General features: G+C 43.5%; 1 long non-coding RNA gene across 1 annotated transcript in view; it reads left to right on the top strand.

Annotated features, from left to right (window-relative positions):
• Positions 1-1399: 1399 nt before the first annotated feature.
• The window catches only part of LOC120381246, a 69715-nt gene continuing 45313 nt past the window's right edge, over positions 1400-25801 (top strand). Inside the window, exon 1 of the long non-coding RNA XR_005587987.1 lies at positions 1400-1521. This is a non-coding gene — a long non-coding RNA (uncharacterized LOC120381246). The remainder of the gene's footprint in view (positions 1522-25801) is intronic.

Here is a 25801-nt window from a genome sequence, read left to right as displayed (position 1 = left end):
ACCTGCCCCATTGGCAGGTTGCCCTGTAGTACAATGCTATCGCTGGTCTCTCTCCACCTGCCAGAGCCAGGTACAGGTTTTCCTAGTGGATTTTGGATGGCACATGACATATTTTCTGATCCCTGATAAGATGAGGGAAATCTGTCTTACACCACTGCTTCATATTTGGGACATTGGATTAGAAGCGTCTCTGTCTCAATCTCTCCTCTGTCACACGGGGTGCACAGTTGCAATATAAATAATAAAGACACTACAGACCTGCGCTTCATGGTCCATGCAAATCCTTTCATTGGTCTGCCAGCGAGACCTTCCCCCTCCCCAGGAACCTTCCCTTCTTCCATTTGTTTGTTGTTGATAGTATTTGTTATGTAGTGGGGCTTTTATTCTACTAGGACTTTTATCTTTAAACATGTCAGATCTGTAATGAACTGGAAAACATGAACAGGCACGAAGGTTTAGACTGTGTTTTGTGCCTCCCGATTTCACCTTGTAAGAGGGTGGCTTGCCCCGTAGGCTGAAGAACCTGGGGTTAATCTAACCTGATTACAGACTGATCCCTACCTGAGGGGAATCAGGCAATTCCCCATAAGAAGGTGGGTGCAATAAAGGGGGAGAGCCAGGTTTAAGTGGTGACAAAGCCCAGCTGGGCAAAGAGCTGAAGGAGAATGAAGAAGAAAGCTCAGAGCATGAAGGAAAGTTCTCCAGCAGAGAGTCTTGGGAAAGACCCTGTCTAAAGCAGGGGCGAGACAGAGGCTGGGTAGGCAGTGGCCCAGGGAAAGCTGCAGCACAGGTAAGTACATGATAGTGGGTTGGAACCCAGAGTAGAGGGTGGGATTGGGTTCCTCTACTGGCCCTAGAGAAGGGGTGTGTGAGCCCATCACAAAGGTTATCAAGCCCAGCAGGGTCTGCAGGCTAAGCCTTGAAGACAAGCTGAGGAATAGCCCCAGAGACAGTGGGAGGATTTTTTGTGTGTGTGTTGAAGACACTTTAGGGATTTTTAGTTTGGACAGTTGTAACTCTGGAAGAGGTGGACTGAAGACAGTGACCCAGCCGAAGAGCCAAGTCACCAGAAGAGATGCTACTGCCACACTGGAGTGACCAGCGGCAGCGGGTGCTAGAGAAGTGAGAGCTGCTACGCCACGCCTGGCCACCTGGGGATGCCTAGTGGTGAGTGGACTTGGTTACACACCTCTATTGCGTCGTGACTGACTGCATTTGGAGAGAATGTGCCTCTGTTTGGCACATGTCACTGTGCCAGACTGATGGGTCTGTGCAGCACTCGGGGGCAGGCCAGTTTGTTGTTACTTTTGATTTGCACTTCCCTCTCTCTTGTATGTTGGTGGCTCAGGTGCTGGTCTGGAATCCTGAGCATCTTTCAAATCTTTTTAGAACCTTTTGAGCACCACTGAGGTCAACAGAGTCACTCCCACCGGTGTCAGTGAGAAGGGAATTAGGTAAAGATACTGTGCAGTTGCCAGACCACCTAGCCCTCTAAGGGTTGAGTGAATTAGTCCAAGTGAGGTAAGAACCAAACTGAAGCACTACCCCAAACTCCAACTGACCCCTTTTCCCAGATATTTTTCACAGAGATGTAGCTTGGCCCACAGTAGAGAATGGGAGCCTGAGGTACTCAGACTACAGCTGCTACGAGGCACTGCAGTTGTATTTCAGAATCAACCTCTTTTTGTTTGGACTGAAATATTTTGGAGATTGATTTATATATATATAATATAGGTGGAGTCAAGTGAATATGAGCATCTCAAGTCTTCATTTTTTTTTAAAATAGTAAGTTTCTTGCCCTCATGGTTTCAGAGAAAAGCTTGAAAATATGACCTGCATGTAATGTAAAGCCTCAGAAACCAGAAAACTAATAATAAAAAAAAAAAGACCCAGCATGTATTCATAGATTCATAGACTCTAGGACTGGAAGGGACCTTGAGAGGTCCTCATGGCAGGACCAAATACTGTCTAGACCATCCCTGATAGACATTTATCTAACCTACTCTTAAATATCTCCGGAGATGGAGATTCCACAACCTCCCTAGGCAGTTTATTCTAGTGTTTAACCACCCTGACAATTAGGAACTTTTCCCTAATGTCCAACCGAAACCTCCCTTGCTGCAGTTTAAGCCCATTGCTTCTTGTTCTATCCTTAGAGTCTAAGGTGAACAAGTTTTCTCCCTCCTCCTGATTATGGTTTTTTATTTAAATCTCATTATTTTTGAATGGTTGGGGTTGGCAAAACTGTAATTAATCTCTTTGCCTCAATTAGGCCTCTGTAAAATGATGATAATAATAAAATATCCTCTTTGTTTCAGATTGTAAGATTTTTGGGGCAAAGCCTGCCTCTTACTATATGGTTGTATAGTGCCTGACAGAAGGGGGTCCCAGTCTTTAGCAGAGCTTTAAACTATACGGGATACATCCTTTCATTTTAAGTTGCTTCTCACACTCCCCTTGATCTCCATTTTTTATTATTATAATTTTGCTGTAACTGGAGTGATATGAAATCCACAAAATTGATTGATTTTTTTTCACCAGAAAGGTTTTGGAAAAGTTCTGGGAAACCATGCAGGTTCTCATGAGAGAGACGACATGCTATAAATATTTAAATGGCTCACATAGACTGTTAATCTATTCCAGAGCTGGAAGGAGTTCTGGCTTTGAAGAGAGTGACATGTCTAAACTGACTCTACGCATTTAGAAAGTAATGTGCGTGCTAACTCAGTGAAGCTGTAAATGAGCGCCCGTGTGAAGGAGGAGGCAGTTTCACTCCAGTTCTTAGTAGACCGCTGTCCATTGCATAAGAACCACCTTCACGGCTGGCATCCTTGTTGACCATCTCATGAGAAACCACGCAGAATGAATGGGCTATGGAAGCTGAACTGCCCCGTTAGCAGAGCAGGGTTGCAGTGAGGGAAGCTGATGGTTTTTGATGGGCTGTAGCCATGCAGTGGCTAGTCTGTACAAGGGTGTCTTAGGGAGGACGCCGTGCCCTACCTAGCAGGCATGCTCAGGTACAGCAGAATGAATATTGCTTGTACAGTACTATTAGAGCAGACCCACAACAGCACTGATTGTATGCATGAGAGCTGAGTAATACTGCAAAAAAACACCTTCTGTGAACACTTGTTTGAGTAATCAGCTGTGTTTCTTCAGAAACCTTAGCTTTCACTCGCTTCTTAGGATTTATGGGGGAGATTTTCAAAAGAGCTGGAGGGATTTAGGAGCACAAGACCCACTGACTTTTTCAATAAGACTCATGTTCCTAAAGCCCATAGGTTATTTTGAAACTCTGGACCTATGTAGCTCAGACCTCTGGACTGCATTCCCACTATCCAAAAATCTTTCATACTTGTCTACCTTCTTCTTCTGGAATCACCAGCTATGCTGCCTCTGCAGAGGTCTTTAGCACTCGAGCTAATTACTGTCATTATGTGCAATCTGAAGTAATTTGGGAGCGGTGGGGTGGTGATTGGGCAGGCATCTCAACTCCAGAATGAAATAGCTGGTCAAAACACATGAAAGAGCCAGAGTGAAATACCCCTCTCCCTAACCGGCCAATGGCCCAATGGTTGGAACACCAGTCTGGGGTGTAAGAGACCCCACTTCAGGTCTTGCTCTGCTTGATTCAGAGCACAGGCTTGAATCTGGATCTCCCACATTTGAGGCAAGTGTCCCCACCACTGAGCTCTTCCACTGTAGATAAATAATTAAATCTGCCTTTGGGCCAAAGAGAGTGTGGCTCAATGGTTAAAGCCTTCACCCAGGATGTTGGAGACCTGCGTTGAACTTCTTTAACTGATTTTTAATTTCTGGCCAGGAATGGAACCTAGGTCACACCCCTAGACTAACACCCTCATCTCAGGACCATTCGTCCTTTCTTGCTCCCATTCTAAACACATGTGGATTTGATGTGAGAACCCAGGGCAGTTTACACTTTCTGATTTCCATGTAATTTTGGAGAATCTAATTTCCTCTGGCTAACTCTTATAAACAGGGGCATAGAGGCTCACAGTATATACGCTGGACAGTTTGCATGCTTATAGAGCTTCTGGGGCATGAACTAGGGAAGAGAATTGTCTGAGCTCTGCAGTCTTCCTTATATTCTGTATATTAGTCAGTTTTTCCTTATATTTTTGGGTAGCTTACTACTGCATTTGAGGGACCATAGGGAAGCTACTTAACACCTGCCAATTCCAATGGCTATTATTTGATAAGTACAGAACCCAGCACGTAAAATGTTTGTCTAACATTGCAGAGCTAGTATAGAGCAATCCTAACAAGATTTGATTTTCTTTGCAAGGTTCTGAGCACCTGGGGCGCTGGGAATTAAAATCAATGGGAGCTGAAGGTGCTGAGCACTTGGTAGGATCAAGCTCTATTTTTAGGGTGCCAATAATGAGGCACTGCTGATAAATACTTTCTCTGTGCCTTTGATCATAAATGAAATGATAGATCAATTAATAGTCAGTTGACACCCCTCCCCCCACAAACAAACACAAAATGATCCAAATATGTCATATTTAAACAAGCGTTGAGTTAGAAAAAGAACAGCTCAGAAATAATGAAAATATTTATGAAGGGGTTAGCCATTTACAGACTAGGGGCCCAAATCCCGGGACGATTCTGTGCACGGAACTCTGTGCACGGATTCTGGGCTACCACATGCAGCTTTCCGACCCCATTAGGAAGGTCAAATTAAGCCTAGTTTTTTTTTCCTTGTTGAACCTGACCATTTAACTGCTTCCCCCTTTTGAAAGTGGCTCTTTCCAGTGCTAACTCATACTTTGTTTGATGAAACTTGGCATTTTTTCAGCTTGCTGCCTGATCTATTGATTTGTATTAATTATATTGATTACTTAAGATTTTCCAGTTAACACTCTGAAGTTTAGAAGGTTCTTGTCCCAAGATCAGGCCTCATATAGCTTAGTTAGGAACACTGTAATAAAAGACGGTAATAATTGGAGTTATACTAATCTCCTAGAACTGGAAGGGACCTTGAAAAGTCATCAAGTCCAGCACCCTGCCTTTACTAGCAGGACCAATTTTTGCCCCAGATCCCTAAGTGGCCCCCTCAAAGATTGAACTCACAACCCTGGGTTTAGCACACCAATGCTCAAACCACTGAGCTATCCCTCCCCACACTGTTGCAACACTCACACTTAGGAAAAGCCTTTTTGAATTTGCAATAGTTTTATTAACAGAACTAGCCAAGTTATAAAAAGTCCTGCTCAAACGCAGCAAAGTAGATGGAGATAATACAGGATGTGCAGATGAACATCCATATGCTCACCCTAACCCCTGCAAAAGGACCAAAAGTGTTAGTCATCCTCGTCATCATTATTAGTGGTCGTCATCCTGGCATCTCTCAAGAGCTGACAACTTCGGAGGGTTCTTATCTGTAGTGCAGTGCTGGTTTCCCTCACTCCATAGACCACTCCCCTCCATTTCATTATAAAGAGAGTCTTCATGGTGCCTTATTTCCAATAATTTCTCCTACTAAATAGGGTATCTTTGCGCTCTCTTCAATTTCTATAGTAAGTTAACGCAAAGTTCTGTACTGTACAGCTCCATAGAAACATAGAGGATCAGATTTTCAAACACATTATATGTGCAATTGAATATGCCAAATATGCAGAGAACTTGTTTTAAGATTTCAAACTATGGAAAGAAATGTGTCCCTTCTTTGGACTTAAACCTTTTTTTTATTATTTTTTTTAAACCCAAACCCCTAGAAGGAAATGATTTCGGAATGTAAAAAAGGGTTTTGGGTTTTTGTTTTTTCCATTATCAGACACAGTTCTTGTCTGATTACAGTATTTTTATCATGATGATGATCTAATGAAATTCAATAACAGGCACTTTTCTAGAAAACTGTGGCTGAGTAAGAATGTCGATTTTTGGCCAAATCCTTCTGTACTTAATACAGAAAGTCTCTCCACTATAACTTTACCTATGACAGCAAAGACATGTTTTAGTGCTATACAGTATTGCTGCATAACAGGACTCTTAAGTAATACAAGTGACACTGTATATCATATAAGAACATCTTTAATGGGAAATATTAATTTTTTATATAAATCATTTACAAGCAGCAAAAACTTTGTGCTTTAATCCTGTGCCTGGTTAAATGGCTGTCCCAAATTAAATACATATTCACTATATCACCTATGTATGTCGCAGCAGGGTCTTATCAGACATGAGCTGAATGAAGGATGTCTAAGCTAACTGAGTACCCAGGTGTATGGCCCAAATATATTACCTTCCCTACACAGATACTCTCCACTGGTTTAGCTTTATATCCTGAAAGCTGCACCTCTCATTTCCTGGAAGCCAAGGTGGCTCTGGAAGGCAAGTCCCCCATTGGATTGTACACAATGCTGTTGGACTTTTTTGAGAGAATGGGTGGCTAATTACTTCTGGGGATAATGCCGCTCCCACATCCCCCACCCCCAGCTCCCAGCTGGGACCTGTGTCTGGTAGGCCAAATACCAGCTGGGGAGCTTGATCCTGCTGATTGATTCTGGGAGGTGCTCGGTAACCTCTTGGTATGTCGGTTTACCCATCTGGTTTACCTGCCTTGCAAGGGGATGCTATTTGTCAAAGCTCTTTGAGATCTTTTGGTGAAAGATTCTGCCGTACACATGTAACAGATTATTGTTGGTTCATAGCTGGAAATGTGGGTAATAAGAACCTGCATTTCAAGACAGCAAAGTTCAAAGCTTGGAGTTGAAAAACTATGTTGTGACTCACAGGCCTGTTGATACCAACTGGCAGAGAGCAAGAGGGGTGCATAGAGGTTACAGGAATCCCCTGGATCTAGTATTTACGTTCTCATTCACCAAAGAATGTCACTGCAAAATGTATGTCTGTGGGATATTTAACAGCCATGTGCTTATACAAAATATACGGTCTTAAGGTCTGTGGAAAGCTGGATTTCTTCTGAGCACAAAATATTTATTTGGCTCTTTGTTTGTGTGTAAGTTTAAGTATTGCATAGTTCACAGTGGGCATCCACTCAGTTTGAGCCAAATGTTAATGGAGGATTATGAAATATTCAAAGAAGGGAAATTAACAGGAAGAAGTAAACAGCAGGAGTTGTCCTGTTTCAAGGTAAGACAATAAACTTTTGGGACTATATCAGGGGCACAGATGACCCCCTAGGTATTCTTTCAATCTGGGAGGACAAGCCATCAGCTGGCTGGATCTTAGGAGAATGGTCTCAACCACACTGGTTGAAAACTCTTCGGAAAGAACTTGGGGTAAACTATCCTGAAGGAGACAGGGGGATGCCTTGTTAGTTATAGAATGCATGTTTATGATTTTGTTTTGTGGGGAACCATTTGTTCCCATCTCTCACACTAATTTTTATTTGAATCTCTGTTCTTCCTTAAATGAATTTCCTTTTTGTTTTATAATTGAATTCAAATGCTGTGTGCAATACAGGAGCAGTTGTCTAAGGTCAAACTGGTAACCTGTGGCACACTTCCTTTGGGAACACAGGACATGGGGTTTTGGTGGCTAGCCAGTGAGCGGGGGCTGGTCTCCACTGGGGCACACTTTAAAAGGACTTGTGGGCTGGGGTGCATCTGTTACTAACCTGCAAGGCAAAGATAGGGCTGGTCTAGCCCAGAGGAGAGTGCTTGAATGGCTGGCAGGCTGGCTGTGGGAGGAAGGTAACACCCAGCTAGCGCAGGCTAGACTCCCTTGCTCTGGTGCAGGTAACAACAAGGTGACTCAGCTCAGGATGCCCCAAGATGCATCACCCATGCAAACACCCCTATGGCTAAAAGAATCACCTTCTAGCTTTAGTTGCTTTTGTTTGTGAAAGCAGCTGGTGAGGAGAGCTGCCGTCTTTCCCCACTGAACATCCCCCCCATGCGAAGCTGTCAAGACTGGGAGAGCTGAGAGGATTCTGGACTGAGGTTGGCATTGCACACCGTTGCAGCTGAGATTGGTCCTGTGACTCCTGGCAAAATGCTGCAGGCAGATGTTCTGCCAGCTGGAGAGCTGCTAGGATTCCTCAGCTGTATGTCAGCCTTCTATGCATCTCAAGAATATGACCCCATCAGCACTTGCCTGAAGTCAATCCTGGATTAATAAGGGAGCAGAGGGAACTCCGGGCAGGAATCCATCACTTTCACCTGTAGCAGTGCCCTGCCTCCCTAATATTATTTATTAAAGTACTGAGCTGCCACATATTGGACTTCTCATTGGACACAGTTGTGCAAAGCGTGTCCTGAATGGCCTCCGTTTCCCCCTTCAGTCAATAGGAGATAAGAATGCCTGGTATCTCTGAGGCTCCTGCAGGTGCGGCCCATTGTGACAATCAGGGATCACTGGGGGCTTGCCCGCATGTAGAGCTGCATAAGTGTAACTGGAGGTGTGGTTTCAAACCGGGTTAGTTAAACTGGTGCACGTGACTCTGTTCAGTTTATAGCCAGGCATAGTTTGGTTTAAGCTAAGTTGGCTGGGAACAGGTTTGAACTAAACATATTCTTGTTATTTGTGTTGTGGGATAGGCTAGAAGTGCCAGACCTGGTCCACGCCCCTTTGTGGTAGGAGCTGTACAAACAGAACAAGGTTCTCTGCCTCAGAGAGCTCGCCATGTAAGATAAGAGAATGAAACGAACCCCTCTTAAAACAAAACAAGAGGCCCACACAGGGGAGCACCAGTTTACTTAAGGTCATGTCTACACAACAAAATTATGTTGACCTAACTTACCTCGGCATACACCCACTGCAGTTATTAAATCGCTCGTGTGTGTGCGCGCGCACTTGGCTCCTTGTGCTGGCAGTGTGTGTCCTCACCAGGAGCGCTTGTATCGATTGTATTGTCAGTGTAGGGCAGCCCCTGAAAGCCAATAAGTCAACATGAGCAGCACAATGTCTACACTGACACTGCGTCGACCTAACGACATCGACTGTGACTCTGTGCCGCTCAGGGAGATGGTGTTATAAATCAGCGTAGAGAGGCACTTACGTCGACGGGAGCCAAATTTAAGTGATGACACTTCCACAGCAGGGCAGCTTACGTCAACCTTACTGTGTAGTGTAGAGCAGGCCTAAATCACTGCAAGTTTTGAGTGTAGACAAGGCCTAGGGCTTTCTAGCTTATCCACCATTAGGGCCTGATATTCTGAACTCCCTCAGCTAGCAATGGGAGTTGGAGACTCCTTGCTTTCCTGCACAGGGCCCTTGATTCAGTTGCTTTCAGTTCTTCTGGAAAAAATGGCTCAAGCACCAGAGCCACATGACAGCTGGTTGTGGAGATTTCCGTGTAAAGAGGCAGCCGTTCCATTTAGAGAAACTATCTCTGTGATGGGTTGGATCACAGAACCCTCCTTGGAAGCTGCCACATGATGTGCCAAGTCTACTTCTGCTCCTGCTTTCCCTGCCAGCTCAGGACCCCAGCACCCTGCCTTGCTGAGCCAGACACGCCCGTCTGCTCCAACACAGACCCAGAGTCTGAATTACTTGCCCCAAAGCTGCAGACTTAACTGAAAGCAGCTTACAGAAGTGTTCTTATCTATAACGCTTAGATGCCCAACTCCCAATGGGGTCTAAACCCAAATAAATCCATTTTACCCTATATAAAGCTTATACAGAGTAAACTCGTAAATTGTTCGCCTTCTATAACATTGACAGAGAGATAGACACAACTGTTCCCGCCTCCCCCCACAGGTACTAATACATACTCTGGGTTAATTAATAGGTAAAATGTTTTTTTATTAAATACAGAAAGTAGGATTTAAGTGGTTCCAAATAGTAACAGACAGAACAAAGTGAATTACCAAGCCAAATAAAATAAAACACGCAAATCTATGTCTAATACAGTAAGAAATTGAATACAGATAAGATCCTCACCAGTTCCAGAATGCTTCCTTTTACAGACCTAATCTCCTTTTAGTCTGGGTCTAGAAATCACTCACACCCCTTGCAGTCACTGTCCTTTGTTCCAGTTTCTTTCAGGTATCTTTGGGGGTGGAGAGGCTCTCTTTAGCCAGCTGAAGACTAAATGGAGGCATCTCCCATGGGTTTAAATAGACTTTCTCTTGTGGGTGGAGACCCCCTCCTCTCTCCTATGCAAAGTCCAGCTCCAAGATGGAGTTCTGGAGTCACCTGGGCAAGTCATACGTCCATGCATGACTTCCAGTTTTTACAGGCAGGAACCATTGCCCACATGGTATCTTGAATGTCTCCAGGAAGACTTCTTATGTGGATTGGAGCATTCCAAGATGCATTGTTCCTTAAGTGCTTTCTGATTGAGCACTTAACTTTGCAAATTCCTTTCTCCAGGAACTGACCAAATTCTCTACTAAGGTTATTTAGAAATCAAGCCAGCACATGGCCAATATTCATAACTTTTTGAGTACACAAATGATACATGTATACAAATAGGATTAATAGATTCAGTAGATCATAACCTTTACATAGATATGTTACATGGCGTATGTAGCACAGAACGTATTCCAGTTATGTCATATATATTTATAAGCATAAAGCCTTATGGGAGGGCACCATCACAGTCACATGATAGTATTGCACAGCCACTAACGTTTAAAGGGAGATGTCTGCCACCTGTCTGTCGGACACTGGGAGAATTTAATGGAGGAAACCTGCAGAGGGAAAAGATGGTCTGTTCCCTTCATCGTGTCATACAAAGGCCTGGAAAGGGGTTGATTTGTTTGTTCCTATTCCTCTAGCTTATTTTCTCGCCTTTAGACTAGAAGGGAGTTCAAGTTGGTTCTGCTCTCTTTGCTGGAGGACTCCGCTCTCTCAGAGGTGCATGCTGGGGTGCTCTTAATGAGAAGGCAAGGATGCCAATGTCACACCTCCCCCCAACACAGCACACTCTTGGAAGGAGAATGTTCTGTAGTCTTGAAATTTTAACCCGTCTTGGGAGCTTCCTCCGGGCTGCATCCTCCCCAGTGCCTTGCTTCCGCTGAACGCAGCAGCAACTGCTGCTCACCAGCTGCACCAAGAGACCACTCCATATACCCGCTCCTTATTTTTAAAGGGGCAACTCCCATTTCTCTCATTGCTTAGTTTATAGAGCTATTAATATAAAGAGTAATTACAAATATATCAATTTGGTAGAGTATTCAAACTTATTATTAAATACAAACAATATGAAGCCATTTCTAAAATGATGTGTTCTGGGGCCTCACGCAGGCACTTATATTCTCTGCTGGTGTAGATTGCCTCAGCTCCAATGAAGCGACACCAATATACACCAGCTGGGAATGTGTGTACTTAACAAAAGAGCCTTTCTCCTCCAGCTATGCAGCCACTGGAGTCAAGTAGGTTTTAAATAGAGCTGGTCAGACAAACTTTGGAACCATATTCTCAGAACATGGGATTCTGTTGCAATAGAAATGCTTCGCAAAATGTTGTTTTTCCTGGAATTTTGTTCTGGAAACAAAGGGGGCGGGGAAGTTCTGACGATGTTGAAACATCTTGGTTAAGAATGAAATGTTTTGATTTTTTTTTCATTTTGAAATGACTTTTTTTTTTCAAAGAGATTTTTACTATTGTTGTTCTATTGTTACATAGTATACATAACGTCAGATGTTAGGGAGAACACACACACAGGTAGCCAGAGTGCTGTCCCAAGTCTGCAAAGACCACTGGCACAGCAGACCTCGAGTGAACTGCCCAATGATCACAAGATACGTTAAGGTACAAAGGCACCCAGCCAGGTTTATTGTCAATGAAGCACAGTACTAGTATCCCACAGACTCTACCGGGCCACTAATACATGTATGCCTGTAACAATGGACTAGCTCATTGAACGGTGGGACTTTCCATTCCTCCCTAGGCTAGAGAGAAACACTCCCTTTGAGGATCCATTTTATACATCAATACAAACAAGTTATGTACTGCCCCTCTGACATAGTTAGTTGACACTCTCTGATGTAGCCAGTTACAACCCGTCACCTTGTACATCTATATTCATCACACTGTCATCCTGACCTTATCTTAGGATGGATCAGCGTGTTCCTGTTCTCTTTAGGGAATGTGTTGGTATTGAGGTGTTCTGATACCACCCTTCTGGAATGTGTTTGTGTGAGTGCTCCTTGCCTAGCATCTCTTAGGAATGTGGTTTTGCAATACCAGCCCTGTTCTTGCCAGTTTCTGTGAGCAGGACCTGCCTCTATCTCAGTGTGATTTTTTTGCTTTATAAGAGCAAAGTTTTGACTGCTATTTTAGTTCAGGCCTCTGATACAAAGGCTTATGTCTTAGGCGCTCTTCCTACTATACATACAAAGTTGAATTTTTAAAAAAAGTTCCAATTTTGTCTAAGCAAAACATTTTGATTTTTGTCTAAATTAAACCTTTGATTGACCTACAATAAAATATCTTGAAATTTTTCTTTGAGAATTTTCAAAATTCTGTGCTGTTGTTTTGGGTTGGTTTTTTTCCATTCTGATTCAGGACAAAACAAGTTTTCAAAATCCTGAAATTTGTCATGAATTCTCCATCCTCCTCACAGCTCTAGTGTCATCAAACCCAAACAAAAGTCCGAGTTTTAAAATGAAATCACTTCCTGTCTCAAACTATGAAGCATTTGATTCCCTGGTATCTGTGATGTTATAAATCCACTAGTTTTGCAGTTTTCCACAGAGTCTTCCAAAAAAACCTCCCCTGTAGACAAGACCTTTACTTCTAATTAGTACAATTAATCTGAACTCACTCACCCCACTTTATTTTCCCCCTTTCTTTATCCATCACAGTGAAAAGCCCAGTTTTGAAGACGTTGTGTCTTAAAGAAAGAATCCCATTTCCCCCCACCCCTTTGCAGGTCCCCTTTAAGAAGTTACCAAAGTTTCCCAAATGACAGCCAGATGCATTAAGCCAAACGCTTGCTTGGAGTAACTAAGTCTGACTTCAGGAGAGTTAAACCAGGGGCGAAACTGGATACCTGTGTTACTGCAGGTCAGGCCCTGTCCATACAACAGAAATAACCATGTTTGTATTTATTATTAATAATTTATATTACAGTAGCTCCCAGAGGTCACAGCTTATATCAGATCCCCATTGTGCTCAGCGCTGTACATATGCTTTGAGTATCTCTACACTGCAGCAGGAGGTGTAATATCCAGCTCTGGAAGACATACCCATGCTAGCTGTGATCAAGCTAGTGTGCCACAAATAGCAATGGAGCCTCAGCCGCATGAGCAATGGGACAGGCTAGCCATCCGAAGTATATGACTAGAGCCTTTGAATGGGCTAGGACTCAGAAGGTCAAATTAGATGATCATGATGGTCCCTTCTGGCCTTAAGGTCTGAGACCGCTAGCCTGTCCCACCACCCAGTGAGAGCTAATGAGGGGTGCCTACCCAAGCTGCAATGACACCTTGATGTACTCAGTGACAGTCACTGCCCTCAGGAGCTTACAATCTAAACAGAACGATGGACCCAGGGCAAGGGAAAGGGTTAGAACACACAAAGACAGTGAACAAGGTGATGTCATGTTAGTGCCACAGGTTGCTTTTTGTGTGTGGGGGGGGGGGCGGGGAAGAGATTTTGCCAGGAGAGGTTAGGTAAGAGGAAAGACTAAAGGAAGGGAGAAGGCTGGGAGAGAGGGAGGGAGGAGGAAGGTGGGATAGAGCATTGGAGAGCAGGAGTAAGGAAAGAGCAGGTGTTGGCGACAAACAGCCAAGCAGCACATGATACAAATGTCCAGAGTAATTGTACAAAGGGCTCTCATGCCCTCCCCAGTGCACAAAGATCCCAGCTTCAGCTAATGTTGGCTGCTCAAGCTAGCTGAATCTCTCCCTCTCCAGAACTCCCATGGTTGGAGGAAGGATGCTGGTTCCCAAGATGCAATTCTGGTCCTGGGAGGCACTGCTAAGACTCAGGATACATTATCCTGCAATCATGATAGCTTTAACCAGAGCTAGCTCAGCTTGAGCTGCAATCACACCCCATGATTGCAGTATAGACGTATCCTCAGTCCGAGGACACGGCTGTGACACCGAAGCCAAAGAGGAGTTAGCTTCTGGCGAAGAGCTTGGTCCAGCATCCAGGGAAGTCAATGGGAGTCTTGACTGGTCACTGACTCAGGCCCTAACCCAGTAGGCTCTATGGTTAGACTCTGACACCAGAAGGGACCGTTGTGATCATCTAGTCTGACCTTCTGTATAGCACAGGCCACAGAACCTCACCCACCCCATCCTGTAACAGACCCCTAACCTCTGCCTGAGTTACTGACATCCTCAGATCATGATTTAAAGACTTCAAGCAGCTTCTGTGGAAAGTCATCTGTCTAGGTACTTTTCTGGCCCTCATCACCATGGTATCTGAGCACCTCCCAATTGTCAGAAGATTCTACCCTCAGCCTTGCTGTGAGCTGGGCCCACTATTGTCCCCATTTTACAGGTGGGGAAGTGAAGCAGAGTAGATTGAGTGACTTGACTTAGGTCATACACTGAGTCTGGGGCTGAACTAGGAAATGAAGCCTGGTCTTTTTGTGTCCCAGGCCAGGGCCGTATGAACTAGAGCATCCCTTGCACCCTGTTTGCAGACCGTACAGAGCCTACTTGCTTACATCAGGTGTAAGAAAAACTAAGGCTGAGTCAGAAACAAAGGGAGAGCAACTAGAAAGTTAAAAGCAGAAGTGGAGTCCCTGGTCAGTCATGGATGGTGGAGAGGAAAGCACTGGTTAGTCCATCCTGTAGAAGGGGATGGGATATAGACCACTGTTGATAGAGATGAAACTTGCATTATCGTAGCTGGCCAAAATGCCAAGAAGTTAGTAAATAACCCCCTTGTCAGTCATGCCGGAGCCAAGAGGGGGCTTTGTGCAGTTTGTCTGGCATTATTTTATATTTATGAAGCAGGGTAATGAAAGTAACGGCTCTTTGGGTGCTAGCAAATAACAAAGACGCGTACACACAGAACCTAAATTAAAGCAAATGCATCCTCGGAGGCTCGTGATTGACTCCAGCTTATTACAAAGGCTGGCATGCATTTCTAGGAATAAAAGCTGTTTTCCTTCAGGCACAGACAGGAGCGAGCACCATCCTACTCTAGAGCAAGCAAAACAGAATCGATTAGGCATGGAGTAGCTGTTGCCTTAGCTGTCCATTTAGGGCCTGATCCAAAGCCCCTGGGAAACTTTCTATTGACTTCAAAGGGTTTGGGATTGATCAGACACTCTGAGATCTCATGCCAGGGCAACTGATGGAGTGATGTGAGTGTTGCTGTGGCCACAACAATGCTACAGACCTCTAGCCTAGGTGCAGCATATGCCACCAGAAGTTTTTCTGTTGATGAAGGAATCCCAACTCTCTGAATGACATGCCTATGCTGCCAGAAACACTGTCCTGTCGGCGTAGCTGTACCTACATGGGGAGTTTTTTGTTGCCGTAGCAATGTCGCTAGGAGATGTGGTTTTCTCACACCCCTGACAGAGCTAACTATGCCGCTATAGGCTTTAAGTTTAAGTGTGAACCACGCCTGTGAGTCTAAGTGTCCCTATATCATAAGAACGGCCATACTGGGTCAGACCAAAGGTCCATCTAGCCCAGTATCCTGTCTTCTGACAGCGGGCAATGCCAGGTGCCCCAGAGGGAATGAACAGAACAGGTAATCATCAAGTGATTCAGCCCATCGCCCATTCCCAGCTTCTGGCAAACAAAGGCTAGGGACACCATCCTGCCCATCCTGACTAATAGCCATTGGCAATGGAGAATATCATCTGATGCTCCATTCCCCAAGAGGACATCTCCTTCTATTCCCCCGTCACTCTTGGGATTGTCTGAATTTAAAGGCTGTAATACTAGAATCAGGCGGGGGAACTCTAGCTAATATAGAGTCTTGAAATCCAACTCATTAATTACAGCACAGGATACCTTTATATCCCAAGGACTTCCTTTTCCCAACACAATGATGCTACTTTGTACTGTAGAATCAGTAGATGCAGATTACCTACCCAGGTGCCTGATAGTGTGTTTATAAGGGCCAACCTTCCCTGCCTATGTTTTTCTGAAATTAGGAGGTGCTTTTGTTCACTCTTTGGGCAATTCCAAAAACAATTCCCCTGTTCTGTGTAGCCATGACATCTATTGTACTCCACAATAACCAACATGAGGCAGGTGAGGAAGCCCTTGCACAAATACTTGGCACATCTGAGGGCTTTTTAACTCCAACGTGCTGCACAAATATTTTCTAGCTAATGAATCCTCATCACTCCAAAAAAACAAACAAACAAAAGAGGGTGATAGTTAAATATTATGGTCTCCATTTTACAGATGGGAACACTGAGGCACCGAGCAATTTAAGGTCCAGATTTCTGGACATGGGCTTGGATATATGTGCCTAATTTAAATGTACAGTTATCATAAGTGTGGGCAAATGAGTAATTAGACATTTATCTGGTTGCTTCAGTAACGGCCTATTGTGTAGGCATACAGGCAAGACAAAAGTGACTTGCTCAAGGCCAGAGAGGGAGTTGTGATGAAAAACACCCCTGTATTCACACTATTGTAATAATCTCTGTACAATGTGGGTATCATTTGAAAAACTCATAATCTGCTGGTCAGCATTGTCCTGCTAAAATGGCCCTGCACACTTGCATCATCGCAATCTCCAGGGTGGACTTCCCAACGCCGAGCCGATTCACGACTGACGGGTAGCAGGCTGAAGTCCCCAGCTGCCACACAGTGATCGCCACACGCTTTCCCAGAGTGAGGGCAGCTTTGCGCTGTCCTCAGTGTCTTTGCGCTGAAGGGAGGGGTCAAGCTGCGCACAGAGTTCAAAGAAGGTGGCTTTGATCCTACAGACGTTCTGCAGCCACCGCTCCTCATCCCAGACCTGTATCACAATCCAGTCCCGCCACTTGTTGCTTGTTTCCTGAGCCCAATAGCTACAGTCCACCATGTGCAATTGCTCTCTGAATGCCAACATCAATCTTGAATGGTTTCTTTCCATGGCACACAGCAGGGCAGGCAGCCCAGCTTCCTGTTCAGATGTGCAGCTCCTGAAATGCTGCAAGATCAGCTGCATTGTGTTCATAGCACTCCACACAAGACCGGTGAACAGTGCAGGATCCATGCTGGATGGCAGGTGCACAGTTTACAGGGGTAGCTGAAAATACAGTCGGAAGCCCTTGGAATTCTACCTCTATGATGCACTGTGATTCATTCCCAGAACTTCTAGCAGGAGAAGGTGGCGATTTGCATGGGATAACTACCCACAGTGCCCTGCTCTCTTGCTCTCTGTCAGTGCTAGAGCACCAACTCTATTTGGACACACTCTGCCGGCATAAGAAGCATTGTGTGAACATTCTCAAGAGATGTAATTACAGCAGTTTATGATCGTTGATGTAACTTAAATCGACTTAACTCTGTAGTGTAGACATGGCCTAAGGGTGTGGCTTGCATGAGGGAAGGCTGTTTGTGAGCAGCCCAGGTGGGACCTACTACAGCAAGTCATTGTAAGGCACCCAAGGTTGCAGGGTCAAGGTGACAGCCCCTCACTAGCCTGGATTGTGCCCCGGTATGTCACAGGAGTCAGTGATACAACTAAGATTTGAACTCAGAATTTGTTAATGTTAGGCCCTGTGCTCAAAACACTCTCATTTAACTCATATTTACATTTTCCACACTCTCCAGTGATTCCAAATTCATGGCAATAAAAATTCCATAGCGCTGTGCATTGAAATATTTGTGCACGAACATTTCACATATAACCTGACGCCCTTGGATGGGTCATTGGCAGCAAGGGTTGAAGTTGGAAGCTAAAAGCATGAATCTCTGCTACTACTTGAGTGAAAGAACCAAGAACTAAAGTTTTCAAGAGTGCCTAAGTGACTTAGGTGCATTTGAAAATGTTTCCCGTGTCTATTAGTGCATAGACTGTAGCAGACTCATACACGGACTGGCCACTAGAAAGGGAGAGAGAGCCACACTTTGTCAGGGTGGGTTAAAATAGTTTGAATGTAATATTACAGTTGAGAAATCAATTACACAAGGGAGAGTTAATGCTAAAAGCTCAGTCTTAAGTGTGTCTGCTTTGTCCTCATCTTAAAATATGGAAAGGCCTTTCCATAATTACATATGTGTTCATTTCTGAACTATAAGTAGTACATAACTAATAAGCCAAATTTTGTCAAATATGGCTTGTTTTCTAGAACTTATTAAAAGTCAAGTCAAGTCTGAAGACCATGTTCGTTGTCATATACATATGACGTATAACTGTATAAGAAGTTACAGTATGTATTGCATAGCACATTGGCAACTAATTGACTGTAAAATGATATGAAGAGAAACTATATTTTAAGGCATTAATGTTGCTTTCTCACCTTAATGTGGATTTTTTTGCCTTTTGAGTACTTGAATGCTGTGTATTTGTATGCACTCTGTGTGCGTGTGTGTGTGTGTGTGTGTGTGTGTGTGTGTGTGTGTGTGTGTGTGTGTAAAATGGTTCCATAGTTAAGGTTGAACTGAATTTTGCACTTGAAGTGTATACTACATAATATCTTTCTCGCTATAAATATGGAAAAATATTATGTGATCATGTAATTAAAGACCATATCATAATGCATGTGCACAAAGTAGCTGAACTCAGGGTGCCATAATCCTGGGATTTCCTAACTTTTGAGTGCTTGACATTGCGACCATAACATTCTTGTAATGGAGATATTTGTAACTAATATATGTGTGTGTCCGTGTATACACATACACATGTATATCCCCCCACACACCATGGCGTAGCCTGGTATAAAGATTGTATGAGCATGACCTTGTACAACTGAATTATGAGTGACAAAGGCATGGGGAGTTTTGATTATTGGAATAAATTCTGGGGAGATGGATTAGTGGGCAGAAGGTAGGTGATCAAAGCTGCATGATAAACAAAACATATAAATTGCAGACCATGTGATTAATTTATTTATTTATTCTGATTGTACCATATAATTATAAAAAGAGTGCAATACAATCAGAGACAAAAATGAGAGTAGCAAACCACTGGCCTTTGGCAAAACAAAACATAGACCGGATAACACACACACACACACACACACACACACACACACACACACACACACACACACACACACACACACCAGCCCCACAAAACCTCATTCTCTTAATAAAAGGAATCCAGACCCTCATTCTTCCTGAAACAATCACCAGGTTTTATCAGATGGATCCACAGTTGAGCACATGCTCCAGGATTTTTCGCATGGTCACCACCGTTATGTGTGTTTGTATTCTGCATTCAGGATCATTCTAGCCCATAATAGAAACAGATCTGTATTGCACAGTTAAGTGCTCTTGATCCCTTACAGCTGTTCTATTAGTATTCTGGCAATGCATCCCCCCCTGTTTTTTCCATTTATAATTTAACCAGTGCCAAAGGGTTATTTTCATCAGATGTAAAAAATGGACACTTATAAAAATGCATAGGTTTTAAATTGCTCAGCAGTTGGAGTAGTTATAAGAACTAGCCCAGGGAATAAATGTGTGTTTCTCCTATTAAGCACGTAGGCCATTTCCATACAGGTGGGAAACCAAATCGAATTCATTTCTGTTACTACAGCATAGGACTGTTTTTCTTCTGTTACTTCAAGCTTCAATCTCTCTCCCAATGCTTTATTAACACTGTTAAAACTCAGTAGTTTAGAATGTATTGATTCAGAGTAAATATGATTTGTTACACTTAAACACCAATTGGTTATGTTTTACTAGCATTAATCTCTACCTTTTTGCTATGTCTGAGCTGGAACAATGAAGAGCAAGTGTTCCTCTCTTCATTAATCAGGGTGGATCCCGTAAAACAAAATACATTTCCAGTTTGCACTGGTAAAAATTGTCAGGCTAGCCCCCTGGAAATTTCAGCAAGGATAGCAGCTGCCTGGCCCTTTTGTAGCAGTCACGGTGGAGAGGAAAATGCAAAGCAGCCAGGGCCCTTTCAGATGACTTTTATTAGGAATCATGGCTAGATGTTGTCACATGCTATCACAATTAAATACGTCTCCCGGGACTGTGTGGTGTGTTTAGCTGCTTTAGGCCCCAATCCTGCAAAGTCTGGAACTCTACTCACAGTTCACAAAGTTCAGCACATGCATGTGTTTTGCGTGATTGGAGCCTTGGTGTCACATAAACGATGCACCTCCTGAAAAGTGACATTCATATGGTGTGAAATCCAGGCCACATTGAAGTCAATGGCAAATCTGCTATTGATCTCAATAGGGCTGGGATTCCACCCCATGGACTTGTTAAGGTCTTCAGTCCAGGAACCATCTCCTCTTCATCTTTGAGTATATAGCATCCTTTATCTGGGGCCCAGACACTGAATGGGGCCATTGGGCATGACTGCAATATAAATCATTAATAACAGTTACAACTGAATGTTCCACTGGAATTTTGCTTTCAAAACAACCATATGGCTCCTGACTGCTGTAAGGATCTAACCCTCCAGGTTACAACCTAAGCAGCCAGCCTGATGGTAAAGGTGTTAGAATATGTCTAACCAGGTGCTAACAGGTATTTTAAATCATGGTAGCAATATCAATTTAATCATCTAGATAGTAATCTTAGGTGGTAATGTCAGATTTATTTCTTCCTTGTTTAGCTACTGTTACCAAATAAATACGATAAAGACGATGATAATGCAGAACATGATAAGCAAGTTTATTCTAACATAAACAAAAAACCAATTGGCTTGGAATGCATACAGTGGATTATAAAAGAGATGAGATATACACCACAGAACAGAATGGAGAACACAGGCAATGCGTGTACAGTAAAACAAGTTTCACAAATATATTTTTTAAACAAAAAGGAATCACTCATCCTGATGAGTGAATCTGTTATTGATACGTCCAAAAACCTCTTGCTGAGACTTAGATGTCCCAGGAATCGGCATTTGGATAACTCTTCAGGTACTGTGCTGTGACGAGGACTTATCCCTTTATTGGCTTATGAACATAGGTGCTGGAACTAGGGGTGCTCCTGCACCCCCTGGCTTGAAGTGGTTTTCATCAGATACAGGATTTACAGTTTTGTTCAATGGCTCTTAGCACCCTCACCTTAAAAATTGTTCCATCCCCCCTGCTCATGAAAGAGAGAATTAGCCAAGGGCGCTGGAACGATTTGTGTAGTGGGGGTGCTGAGAACCATTAAACAAAACTGTAAATCCTATATCCAGCGGTGGCTCCAGGCACCAGTGCTCCAAGTCCGTGCCTGGGGTGGCAAGCCGTCGGGGGGCCCTGCTGGTCCCTGCGAGGGCAGCAGTCAGGCAGCCTTCAGCGGCTTGCCTGCAGGAGGTCCGCTGGTCCCGTGGATTCGGCGGCTTGCCTGCGAGAGGTCCACCAGTCCCGTGGATTCGGTGGCAATTCGGCGGCCGGTACGCCGAAGCCGTGGAACCAATGGAACTCCCGCAGGCAAGCCGCCAAATCTGCGGGACCAGGGACCTCCCACAGGCAAGCCGCCGAAAGCAGCCTGCCTGCCTGTACTTGGGGCAGCAAAAAAGCTAGAGCTGCCCCTGCCTGTATCAAGCCCGGGGGTGCGGCAGCACCCCCCTGAACTCCTAGTTCCAGCACCTATGGAATTAGCTCTGGATTCCAGCCTCAGACCCACTTTCCTACCACAACTTAAAAGAATGAGAGCAGCCAAACACCTTGTGGTGAGGTTTCCAGTTCCAGATGCCCATTAGTCAGCGCCATCTGGCACCTGTCAAACCGCTTCCATTATAGTCATTTTTTTAAGGTTTACCCCCCACCTCCCTGAATAGACAAAACATTTTATCTTGGGACAAACCAAATGTTATCATTTTACTTTTCTGGTTCCCTGAATTTTTTTTTTTAAATTAATTGTGGGTTGTTCTGCAATTTTTTTTTAAATTGCAGTTCTGTTGAAACTCCCTTCTCCGCCCTCTCCCCCAGTTGGTTATTCATACAGGTCTATCCTCGCAGCCTAAGAACACAGCCAGATCCTCCTAGTCCAAAATCTGGCAGTGGTTTAAAAATGTGAGTATTAATGAGTTGCAGACTATTCCTAATTAGTTGCTCCAAGAGCATCTGAATGAATAATTAAAAAAATACATCAGACCCATTCACAATATTTTGAATATTTATCTGGATCTGTGATCACATGGAATCCAAAGGCAAAAGCCCAGAACTGAGCTTCTGAAACCAGCCATGCCTCTCTGTCCATTGATTTCTTTTAATCAGTGCTTCAGATCTCATTTCACAGGAACCCCTGACATCAATGAGATTAGCACAGGGCTATCCTGTATATTAACTTCCCTTTTAGCTAGTTCTTAAAGTTTACCCTTAAATGAATAGGTTTCAGTGAATAATTAGAGCAATGCAAAACTCTCTGGTTTCAGATAATAACAATTAATCGAGCCTTTTCTTTGGTTTCAGTAAGAGATGGGACTAAACTCTATCTAAACACCTCTAGAAATTTGGGGTGTTCAAAGTCTGGATCCTTATTTGAATTCCCACATCTGTGCTCATCTGCTCATTGCAGTTTTCAAGGGTGGCACACCCTTATATTCACTTTCACTTTGGGTGATGAATGAACCAAAAATCCACTAATGAAAGTGTCATGTTTTCTCCTCTTTCACATCAGAAAGGTGAATCACAGTATTACCAACTCTTGGATTTTGGGGTTTCCTTCATGCCCTAACTCCTGGAGTCAGGTGATTACTTGAGCATCTCAGCTTTCATTTTTTAAAAATGTAATTTTCTAGCCCTCACGGCTTCAGAGAAAAACACCAGAAGTCAAGTAAAAAGAACCAAACATTATTACTTTTTAAATCTCAGAATTTGTCTCCAATATCATGATTATTTTTGGTGTCTGACTCACAACTTTAGAACACTTGGGCTTGACAATACTGGAATTGGGCCAGGTTCATTCCAAATTGGACTTTGCTTAACAGCAGTGGTCATTCTAACCAGAGTGAACGGTGAGACAAATCTGAGATGAGATGTGAATTCGTACCCAAACCTAAATCAGGCGAGTTTGGGGGGTTTGTAATGACATTTATTCATAGAGCTGTGGAAAATTTTAAGGCCTGAAATTTAAAAATGTGAAATTTCCAATCACACACTTAATTTGTGTGCTCATTAACTGCAACCACATGCAAACACTGGGTAATTGCACTTTCAAATGACCATAATTACTCACTTGTGCAGGAACTTAGGTGATTGACATGTACAACTGTGGTAACTACACTGATAAATTAGATGCTGGTACCTGTGTTTGAAAACAAGACTCTTCCTGTACAGATTGCTAGGAGAAGCCCATATCTTCATCATCATCACCGCACCTAGAATCCTCACTCATGGACCCAGTACTCCACTGTGCGAGATGCTGCATAACCACAGAACAAAAAGACAGTCCCTGCCCCAAAGAGCTTCCAGTATTAGTCAAATCCAGCTTTTCCAGCACTGCTCACCTCAAGTGTTCAAAATCAAGAGTCAGACCCCTAAAACATGAGATTGGCTTACAAATCATGATATTTAGAAATAATAAATGGTGGCTTCGTTTTGTTTGTTGTCTGGTTTTGGAGGTGTGAGGGAGTCACCTTTTTAACCTTTTCTCTGTAACCATGAAAGCTATGAAATTACCTTTTTTAAAAAAAACAAAAGCAGATTCTTCCATAATCATCTTACTCAAGGGGCTGGGACTTTAAGAAAACCATCAAATAGCATGAGATGTGCAATTGAACTGTGAGAGTTAGCAACACTGTCTCTCTCTCTCTCTGGATGGGAGAATCATCATCAGTGGATTCAGCCCTGACTGCCTGTGTTGGAGATTCAGCACTCTATTTTCATCCCTCCTCTGTTGGGGTTTTGGTATGTCACACCCCCATTTTCACCCCTCTGTCTTGGGGTTGCAGCACCTCTATGTCTGCCTGTAGACAGCATGTGCAACATGCAAATGATTCCAAAAAGATGAAGACGTTAACTGAACTTTGTAAATGGTTTTCATGTCAGTCTGAAACAACTTGTTCTTGTTCTTGTTTGACACAGGCTCCAGCCCAGATTCTAGATCTGAACAACCCTCAATTTTAGGAGGTGCTAGAACTCTAAATCCAGAGCTAGTCTGAATATAGCAAAGGGCAGCATTGTAATAAGCTGAGCCAAACCCCTGGATCTAAATGTCTGCAGACCTGGGAGTATGCAGCTGTGGATCCTGTTCTACCCATCTTGTTTTAATTGCATTGATTAATTCACCCCGATCTCTAAGGGGCCTGATCCGTAAGCTTTTAATCTTGTGGTTAAACTAATGACAAGTGGGAGTTCTGTTTGAGCGAGGGCAAAGTACATCAGGATCAGGCCCAATGGGAATCTGTCTTTTCATCTGTCATTCGCTCCCCACTTGCTCAGGAAGTGACACATTCTTCCTATCACTTAACAACACATCCTTTTTTCTCATAACAGGAATGAGAAAATGGTAAAATAACTTTGAAAGGCAAGTGATTCCTGTGCTTTAACACCTTCCAACAGATGCTGTTCTTACCCAAAGCAGAGTTACTTGAATTATTAATAGTTTCCAACAGCTCAGCTTGAAATAATTTAGCATTTGAAAGAGAAAAGTCACTCTCATTATTCAAAGTGCAGAAACATTTTGGTTATTAAAAATACGCTCCTAAAAAAATGCCTGTACAATTTGTATCTTTTTCTCCCGATATCAGCACGAGAATGAGATCCAGAGAAACCTGTGCACTTGCTTAAGGTTAATTGATAAAATACAATGTAACAGAGAAGTCTGCATATTCCCTTTAAAATTGAGACACACTAGTCTGCTCCTTCGGTTGGTTTAGCTTTATAGGATTTTTAATATTTGCAGTCAGAGACTCCTTGATTCATCTGGAGGCTTCATGCTAGAGCTGGTCAAATTATTCATTGCAAATACATTTTACATGAATGTATCTCGGTGTGTTTTGCATTCCCCTTTCCAGGCTAGACTGCTAGTGGATAACAGCTTACTACTGCTACCGGCATTGGGCTCAGGTGGGGGTGGTCTGTGATGTGGTGCTGAGGATCCTATGTTCAAACCTCATGATATGTGCTGAGGGTTGTTGGGTGTATGTAATCACTTCTTCCTGTCTGCAAAATGTTCATGGTCCAGCCCTGATTTCTGGAAACATATTAGTCAGAAATATTCACAGGATAGTCTGGGGAAACTATTCTGAGCAGAAGGATGCTAAAAATTTGCTCATTTTAGGTGCCATTTACCTCTGTCAGAGGGGGCTACACGAGGGCTGGGCCGAACCATTTCTGTCATACCCGAGGCTTACCTAGGATGTAAGTGGTGCCTATGGCTTGGACAGATGCTCCATCCTGGGGTGAATTTCACCGAAGGTGAGCAGTTCTAAAGAACTCCTTAGGGTGGAAATAGTTCTTCCAGACTATTCCACAAATAGGTTCAAGTCACTAATACATTCGCAAATATCCTGGCCCAGTTGCTGTTTGGACAATATCGGGGATATTCTGCCACCTCAAATTCTCTCTGCAGCTTTAAACAGACTCTGTTCTAACCCTCCGTGTAATATTGTGGGTGCCCTTAAACAGCTTTCGTGCCCAGAGGTGGCTGATTAAATGATTCCTGTATCTGTCTATACAGAGAGTTTTCTCTGGAATCCTTTGTGGATGAAAAGTGATATATTCAGTGGATTTAAGGCAAGAAGGGGCAACTCTGATCATCTAGTCTGACCTCCTGCATAACACGAGCCAGATAAATTAACCCTGTAATTCCTGCATCAAGCCCATAACTTCTGGTTGAGCCAGAGCATCTTGTTTAGAAAGATGTTAACAGCCAGAATTTTGAAA

The sequence above is a fragment of the Mauremys reevesii genome, linkage group 13 (genome assembly GCF_016161935.1).
Source record: "Mauremys reevesii isolate NIE-2019 linkage group 13, ASM1616193v1, whole genome shotgun sequence".
Taxonomy (NCBI): domain Eukaryota; kingdom Metazoa; phylum Chordata; order Testudines; family Geoemydidae; genus Mauremys; species Mauremys reevesii.
Note: the sequence above shows the minus strand (reverse complement) of the source record. Positions and strands in the feature narration are given on the sequence as shown.